At 52.7% G+C, this 7,681-nt stretch overlaps 1 long non-coding RNA gene across 1 annotated transcript in view; it reads left to right on the top strand.

Moving 5' to 3' along the window:
* The first annotated feature begins 917 nt into the window (after positions 1-917).
* The window catches only part of LOC126508274 (uncharacterized), a 285,135-nt gene continuing 278,371 nt past the window's right edge, over positions 918-7,681 (top strand). Inside the window, exon 1 of the long non-coding RNA XR_007593764.1 lies at positions 918-1,020. This is a non-coding gene — a long non-coding RNA (uncharacterized lncRNA). The remainder of the gene's footprint in view (positions 1,021-7,681) is intronic.

Here is a 7,681-nt window from a genome sequence, read left to right as displayed (position 1 = left end):
AGGGATGGGGGGGGAGGGGAGGAGCTGTGGACTGCGTAGTCATTGGCTAGGTCCTGGGCCTCTCAAAGACTGCCTCCCAGGAGGCTGAGAAACCTAGGAATTTCGTCCTTTCAGAGCCAGAACCCTGGCATCCTCTAGGAAAATCTCTACACTCTTTCATCTTTTCATAGTCGCCCTGACCCCTTTAAATTCTTCCAGAATTCCCCAGGACCAACTCTGCTCTCTCTGTCTCTCTGTCTCTCTCTCTGTCTCTCTCCTTCCCTCCCCCTCTCTTTCCCTCTCCCCCTCCCCTTTCTCTCCTCCCTCCCTTCTTGCCCCCCTCCCCCTCTCTTCCCCCTCCTCTCTCTTGCAGCAGAAGTCCACACCCCTGCATTCACGTCCTGTATCCTCGCGTCTGTGCCTCACGCCCTGGTTTTGACTCTCACTCCCCCTTTTCAGCTCCTAGTTGCTTTGGTATGATGGAGCCTTCAGATACAGCCCAGGTTGGCCTCCAGCTCTGGACCCTCCTGGTTTATCCTCTTGAGTGCTGAGAATCTCCGCGTGGGGATTAATCAATGCTGACCTCACACCCAGCCCATTGTAGCTCCTGCCTGCATGAAGCGTGTCTGCCAGACAACTTTCCCTCCCAACTGCCGTCTCGAGCCCTGGAGAACGAGGCAGCATCTCGGCACTAGGCTCTGAGACCTTTTAAGCACCCAAATTATTAGACACAAACAAATAAAACCGAAAAACAAGCAAACGAACACCACGGAAACGAAGCATTTGTGTAACTCAGTCAACAGTGCGCTTATCTAGCAAGCAAAGACTTGGGTGAGATCCTCACCAAGACATAAAACGGGTGTGGTGGTGGGTGGTGCGCGCCTGGAATTCCAGCACTTGGGAGGTCGGGACTCAAGGGTGAAGAGTTCAAGGTTATTTTTCTCTCTGTCACCAGTCTGAGGTCAGCCTGGGCTAGACGAAACAGCATAAAAACGCGACTGACACGTGCAGGGTTTATAGGATGGGCTCGACTACAAGCAGGTAGGCTTGGCTCCCTTGGTTTCAGCCGCCCAAGCAGCGCTGGGTTGCCCAGCATTTCCACCGGTCCTTGTGTGAGTGGCTACCTCAGTGCCCTAGTCTAGAGTTTTGTGTGACACACGCATTCTAAAGAGCGTGAATTCTGTGACTAAACCTGGTGTGAGGCTCCCCCTGATGGAGGAGAAAGGCTGGTCGGAACCAGCTTCTGCAATGGTTTATGGCACATGGGTTGCATTTGGGACGTGGTAAGCAACTGTGGTACTTTTGGTGGGTTCTGGTTTGGTTGCAAGGCCACTGACAAGAGAGCGAGGGTGGGGTGGGATGGGGAGTGGGGGAGGGGCTCAGGAGGAACAAGTGGGGAGCGAGGTGTAAGGTTTCCTGCAGGGGTCTTGATGTTGGGGAGTTCCGCAGGAGACACAGCACCAGAGGATTGGGGCCAGGCAGAGGTCTCCGGAGCACTGGCCTGGTAGAGAGCAGGTAGAGGAAGGGGCACCGGTGGAGAAGGAAGCAGATAGAGAACCAGATAGGGCCAGCAGGGACGGAGATAGGGCGGCCAAGGGGAATCCCAGAAGGAAGCCAACAGAGCACTCTGGAACTTGCACCAGAGCGATTTCACTCGTGGGGTGGGAACAGAAACTGGAGGGGTGTGGATGGAGAAAGCGCAATTGGTCCCTTTTCTTGATTGCAAGGGAACGAGCAAGGCGGGGCTGCGGGTGGAGGGACAGGGCTGAAGGGAGTTTGCTCCTTCAGGAGAGATGCCTATCCAGGGGGAGGGCTGTGACTCGCACCTGGTCTTGCTTCACCTCCCTCCTCATCCATCTCCTTCCCCACGGGCTCTTTCTGGCTCCAGTTATCTGGCTTCACCACCTTCCACACACACTCCTGGCCCAGGTGGCCCTGGTCTTCCCGCTCGCTGGGTCACCCCTTCTGGCCTCCTTCCTGGAGCTGATGTCAACAGCAGGGGTGGATGGGAGGTGGGTTGCCTTCTGGAGATATTCAGGACCTGGGGCTCCTCTGATAAGGCGGCAGGAATGCCTGGGTGCCCTGGCCCAGTTGCTGACCCTGATAACCCCTGCTCCCTGAGGACAGCAGCTGTTGCTCTGTGTGCCTGTTCCATCCACTCAGGAAGGGGGCAGGGCTGGAAATCCACAAGGAATGATAACAACAGCTCTGTTGTTGGGCTCTTTTCTCCTAGTCAGAGCACGTCAACCGGCCTACGTGTATCATCTATGTAGCAACCTCTCTCTCTGGGCCGCTTCCCGACACAGCAGTCCTAGGAAAACACGGATCATATCAAAAAATAAAAAAAGGTGTTGAAGGCCTTCGATGGTTTCCCGATGCTCTTGAAATAAAGGCCCATCTTGCTAACGTGGCCCGTAGCACTTGGCACAATCTAGTTTCCGTCACCTTCTTCCCCCTCCGCCCCTTCCTTTTAGTCTTCCTTCTCCGGCACCCTGTCCTTTGCTCACTTTCTCCTCCACCAGACCACCAGACTCTCCTTCCTACCTCGGGGCCCTAGGACCTGTGTACCTTTCCAGTTTATAGTTTCCTCTTCCTCTTTCTCTTCCCCTTCCTTTCCTGTTTCTTCTTCCTTTTTATCTTCTTTGAGACAAGGTCTCACTATGTAGTTTTTGTTAGCCTGGAACTCACTATGTAAACTCAGAAATCCACCTGCCTCTGCCTCCTAAGTGCTGGGGGTAAAGGTGTGCGCCACCATGTCCAGCTAAAGGTGTGCGCCACCATGTCCAGCTAAAGGTGTGCGCCACCATGTCCAGCTAAAGGTGTGCACCACCATGTCCAGCTAACGGTGTGCGCCACCATGTCCAACTCTTTGTTTTCCCAAACACAGTGCCCACTCAGCCTTGAAACTTACTTAAGTGTAGTAACTGCCTCAGAAAAGCCAGGGAAACCTTTTCTGAGGAACAATGGGCTCTGGTTCTGTTATGCATTCCCTGGGGACAAGGGACAGGCACAACTGCTCTTATAGTGCCCTGGGCATCCATGGGTGGTCAGTGTCTTCTCTCTTTCCTTAGCCTGGCAGCCGAAGGAGCTGGCATCACACTATTCTGTCTCCAGCATCAGGGGTAGCACCTGAAACATAGGTGCTAGTGAACGCTGGATGGTCAAGAATGAATGTTTCTCAGGAGGCAAGAAGCTGCAGCATCCAGCAGGCCTTGAGCACAGGGTGCCGAAGCCTTAGATAAGCAGAGCTGGTATTCTGGAAGCCAGCTGCTTCCAGCTGCCTGAGTCCTCATGGGGGCTGTCTTGCTTCCTGGCTGGACAACACCTTGCACATCCCTTTTTGTGGTTTTAAATAATTTATTTTGGGCACACAATCCCACCTCTGGCCATGCAGCTACTGTTAGCTGCTGGGAGAGGGAGAGACTTCCCGAACAGTGTGGCCTCTGGGAGTCAACCATGCCCCAGTTGAAGACTGCACACCCACAGATATTTTGGGCAACATAAAGTGGTCTTGAAGGATTAAAAACAAAACAAAACAAAAAAACCCCAAGGGATACAAAGTTGGATCAGTAGGAAATGGGGAGTAGATCTGGGAAGGAGGATCTGGGGGAGGGAGGATGAAAGTGATCAAAGCACATAAAACTCTCAACTAACAAAAAATAAGATAATAATTATAAAACAAAATATTTATGATTACTTGCGTATGTGTATATGTGTACCATGGAGTGTGTGTGCTCACACTTGTATACCATGGAGTGCGTGTGTGCATGTACGCATATGTGTGTATCATGGTGTGTGTGTGCGCGCATGCACATGCAGTGTACCATGGTGTGTGTGTGTGAGTGTATGTGCATGTGTGTGCGTATGTGCATGCATGTGTACCATGGTGTATATGAGTAGATCAGGGAACAGCTTTGTAGAGTTGGTTCTCTCCTCCACCTAAGTAGGCTCCTGGGACTGAACCCTCAGGCTTTGGGGCAAGGGTGTTGCCTTTTGACCGGCTCATCAGCTCATCCTTGCAAACATTTCAGCCTTTCTGAGGCTCTGTCCCTTTATCTGTAATAAAGGGGAAACTAGTTTCTACTCAGTAGGGTTAGTGTGAGGATGGAATGGGTGGGAAGAGGCAAAGTGGGGGTCCCCCAGATCATACATGCCTATCAGTGGGGACTGACATCATTTTCAGAGGGTACAGACTGGGGGGGAGGCTGCTTCCCTCTTCTTTCCTCAGGCGTGGGGTGAGGTTTGGGACGGACCCATGTCAGCTCTGTGGGGTTCTAGGACAAGATGCTTGAGTAGTCCAAGTCCAGTCCTCCAGGAATGGGGTTGGGGGAGCATGGGATGCCATAGGTCATTCACAGTCCCACTCCTGCCCTGGAGCTAAGTCAGGGAGCCTTGGAAGACCAGAGTCCAGACCCGAGCCTTGACAGGGAAGAACTGCTCCTCTGATAGATATCCTGGCTCTGGCATCCTGAGGCTGGTGGCTTCCAGAGGTCACATTTTAGAACTGGAGGCAATTTGGCTTCTCCTGGACTCTGAAGGAGCAAAGAAACTTCCCTGAGATCTCAGGGGAAGTGGGTGGGAGGCAGCAGGGCTGCTGTTTCACTGGAGGGCAGGGGTCAGGGGGTATAGAGTTCAGGAAGGAAATGGGCAGGAGGGATGAGGCGGGGATCTGTAGGAAGAACTGTGTGACTGACAGGACCTGCACAGAGTGTGCTCCAGGCACAGCTTCTTCTCTGTGGGGTGCAGCGGAGGCAGGGAGGGGGTGTTGGGAGACAATGGCCAGGGCTTCCACAGGGCACCCCTTGTCATTCCTTAACTTTCTGCTCTGGGGCCAGGGCTCTTGTTTGTGCTTGGGATGCTCTTGCTTTTCCCTTGGGCTGCAGGTGAGGGTCAGATGGCTTCCTCCTAGGACTATCTGGATCTACCCCACAAAACCCGAGTTCTGCCTCTGCTTTGAGCATAGCCTATGGGGATGGAACTTGGGCTGTGTCCCTGGGTCTCTTCTAGAAAATTCTGGACTCCTCAGCTGCATGCTTGGTGTCTCTTCTCATTCACAGCCATGATGTCATCCCATGGCTTGCTAGAAACAGTCAGATCTTAAGCTTTAAAAAGTTTAAAAAATTTTGAAACAGTGGCTCATGTCGTCCAGGCTAGCCTCAAACTCATGATGTAGCTGAGACTAGCTTTGGACTTCTGACTCTCCTGTTCCTACCTCCTGAGTACTAGGTTTTTGAGGAGTAATCCCCCCCCAGCTCCCAGCTCACATCGGGGTTATAAACCTTGTTTCAGAAGTGGTTGAGCCAAGCCATTCCCACCCCAGATCTCTCTGTATATGCTACTCTAGTGGAAGGCAGGTCCTGTCTCAGACATGTTGACTTAGGTCAGGCATCCAGTTGCCACCGTCAGCTTCACTGCTCTGCTCGGAGATCTCTGGACTCTTTGAACCTCACCACCAGCAAATTCTGTAGGCGGCAGGTAGTTTGACTGCCTTAGCCACTGAGTGATGGAAATTAGGGGACCAGTTCTCTAGCTTCCCTGCTTTTCCTTCAAAGGAATCTCGGGGCTGTGCTCTACTGCCCCCTGGAGGTCCCTGGCAGGAGAAGGCTTAGCTGCTTATGGAAAAACTCTCTTGGGCCACAGCACATTCTTCATTAGCTCCCTTCTCTGCCTCCTTCTCCATCTCCGTCTGGAGTTTCCCTGGGATCACACCATTCCCCACAGTGGTTACCATTATAGAACCTGTCTCAGCCTGGCTTTGGGTGTACAGTAAGACGCCTCTGGTGTGGGCAATGCAGTCATAGCGTTTCCTCAGGACCTCTCCTGCCGGCCTCTTACAGGCGACCACTCCTCACAGATCTCTTTCTAGTTGGCCGTGGCTGGTTTGTCCTTGGGCTGAAAGGGACTCTAAGCCTAGTGCATCCATTGGCTTTGCCGGGTTCAGTGCGACCACTGAAGTCCTCGGGCTGTGCCAGGACACCCTCTGTGGGGCTTTCGAACCGGGGACGGAGAGTGTCTGTCTTCAGCTAGCAGAAGGAAGGTTCTAGACCTGAGGATGGCCTGCTGGGTCAAAGTCGTGGTGTGCTGGACCCTCCTACGTAAAGTGTGCTGATCAGTGAGCAGTCTGAAGGTGTGCTTGTTCCCCGCTGATCTTTGGGGCCTTCAATATTATTTCCTCTCCTGTGTGCACGGAAGCCCCCATACCATTCTTTCATGCTAGCCTGTTTCTCTGGGTGAAGCCAGAAATTCTCTGTGTGACTTTGGCTTTGCCACTGCACCGTAATTGCTGTGTCTCCACGTGACCTTGGGTTTATCGTCGCGCGTGTGGCTGGTTCCTTACCCTCCGTGACCTTGGCTTTACCATTGCAAGGTGTGGCTGATACTTTGTCTCCCTGTGACCTTGGCTTTACCTTTGCTAGGTGGGGCTGCTGCGGGCAAGGCAGGCATTAGCATTTTGTTGATAGACTTAGCCACGTTCCCCACTTCTCTCATTGCCTGTTGGTGGTGATAATAACACTTTCTAGGGGTATTGATTGTATGGATAAACCGAGATGGTGAAAGGCAACAGGCTATCCCAGTATGCCGCTGTAACATAATGCCACAGACTGGGTAGTTGATAAAGAATAGAAATTCATTTCTCCACGGTTTGGGGGCTGGGAATCTGAAGATAAGGCCTTACTTTGGGCAAGGGTCTGGTGTCTGCTTCCGAAGCAGCCCCTTGGATGCTGCCTTCTCTGGAGGGGAGACCACTGTGTGCTTATATGGGGTAGGGTGGGTGGAGGGACAAAAAAGAGGGGAGAGCTTTCTTCGATGATGGTGTATATCATGAGGGTGGAAGCCTCACGCTTCCGGCACCTTTCCACAGCCCCCCAAACCCTTCGGCTCCCTTGTGACATTACAGATTAAGTTTCTGACCCTTGAATTTGGGAGGACACCTTCAAATCCTAGCAAAGGCTTTGCCACTCCGGGTGTCAGACCCAAGCACTGTGGGAATCAACCTCTCGGTTGAGGAACTCAGTAGTCTAGGATGTGGGGTGTGGGGGCTGCTGGCCTGCCCTGGCCTTGTGACCATGTTGACACGGGTCTGCATGGAAACAGGGTACAGCTTGGGAGAGGTTTATTTTTCTCCTTCTTTTGAGAGAATCAATGCAAAGGCCAGAAGAAGGAAGGAATGTCCAGTGTCTGTTGGGTGGCAAGCATCTGGCCCACCCCCTCACACACGTCGGAGTGCAGGCCTTTGCCCCCAAGGCAAACATTTCCTCTGGGCCCCGCGGTGCGTAAGAAACAGTTCAATTTAAAGCTGGGGAATCCCGGTGAAAATTCTAGGTTTCTAGGGGAGGGGGTGTTCCCGAAACACTGGAGGGTCTGGCAAGGTGGGGACATTATCACATTTGTGCCATCAGTGTCTTGAGGTGATGAGCAGGTGTCCCCTTCTGGGGCATTCCTCTTTCGTTTTCTAGTCCCTTGCAAGGCTGCCATGTCTGCTACTTGCCTGGTCATGCAGTCATTGGGGTCGGACTCCATGTGCGTTTGGCCGATCTTCTTGGCTGTACATAATGGGTTTACTCAGTCCTATCATATAGATAAGATTGAGCCTCGGGGGGTAAAGTAATTGCCCCATTGCACGTACGGGCAGAGGATACCCCAGATTGGACTGTTGGGCTGTATGAGGGGCAGGGGAGACAGGACAGTTTGGTATTGATGA

Source organism: Alexandromys fortis, unplaced genomic scaffold (assembly GCF_014885135.2).
Source record: "Alexandromys fortis isolate MF-2015 unplaced genomic scaffold, M_Fortis_MF-2015_v1.1 scaffold_26, whole genome shotgun sequence".
Taxonomy (NCBI): Eukaryota; Metazoa; Chordata; class Mammalia; order Rodentia; family Cricetidae; genus Alexandromys; species Alexandromys fortis.
This window is presented reverse-complemented; position numbering and strand designations above follow the sequence as displayed.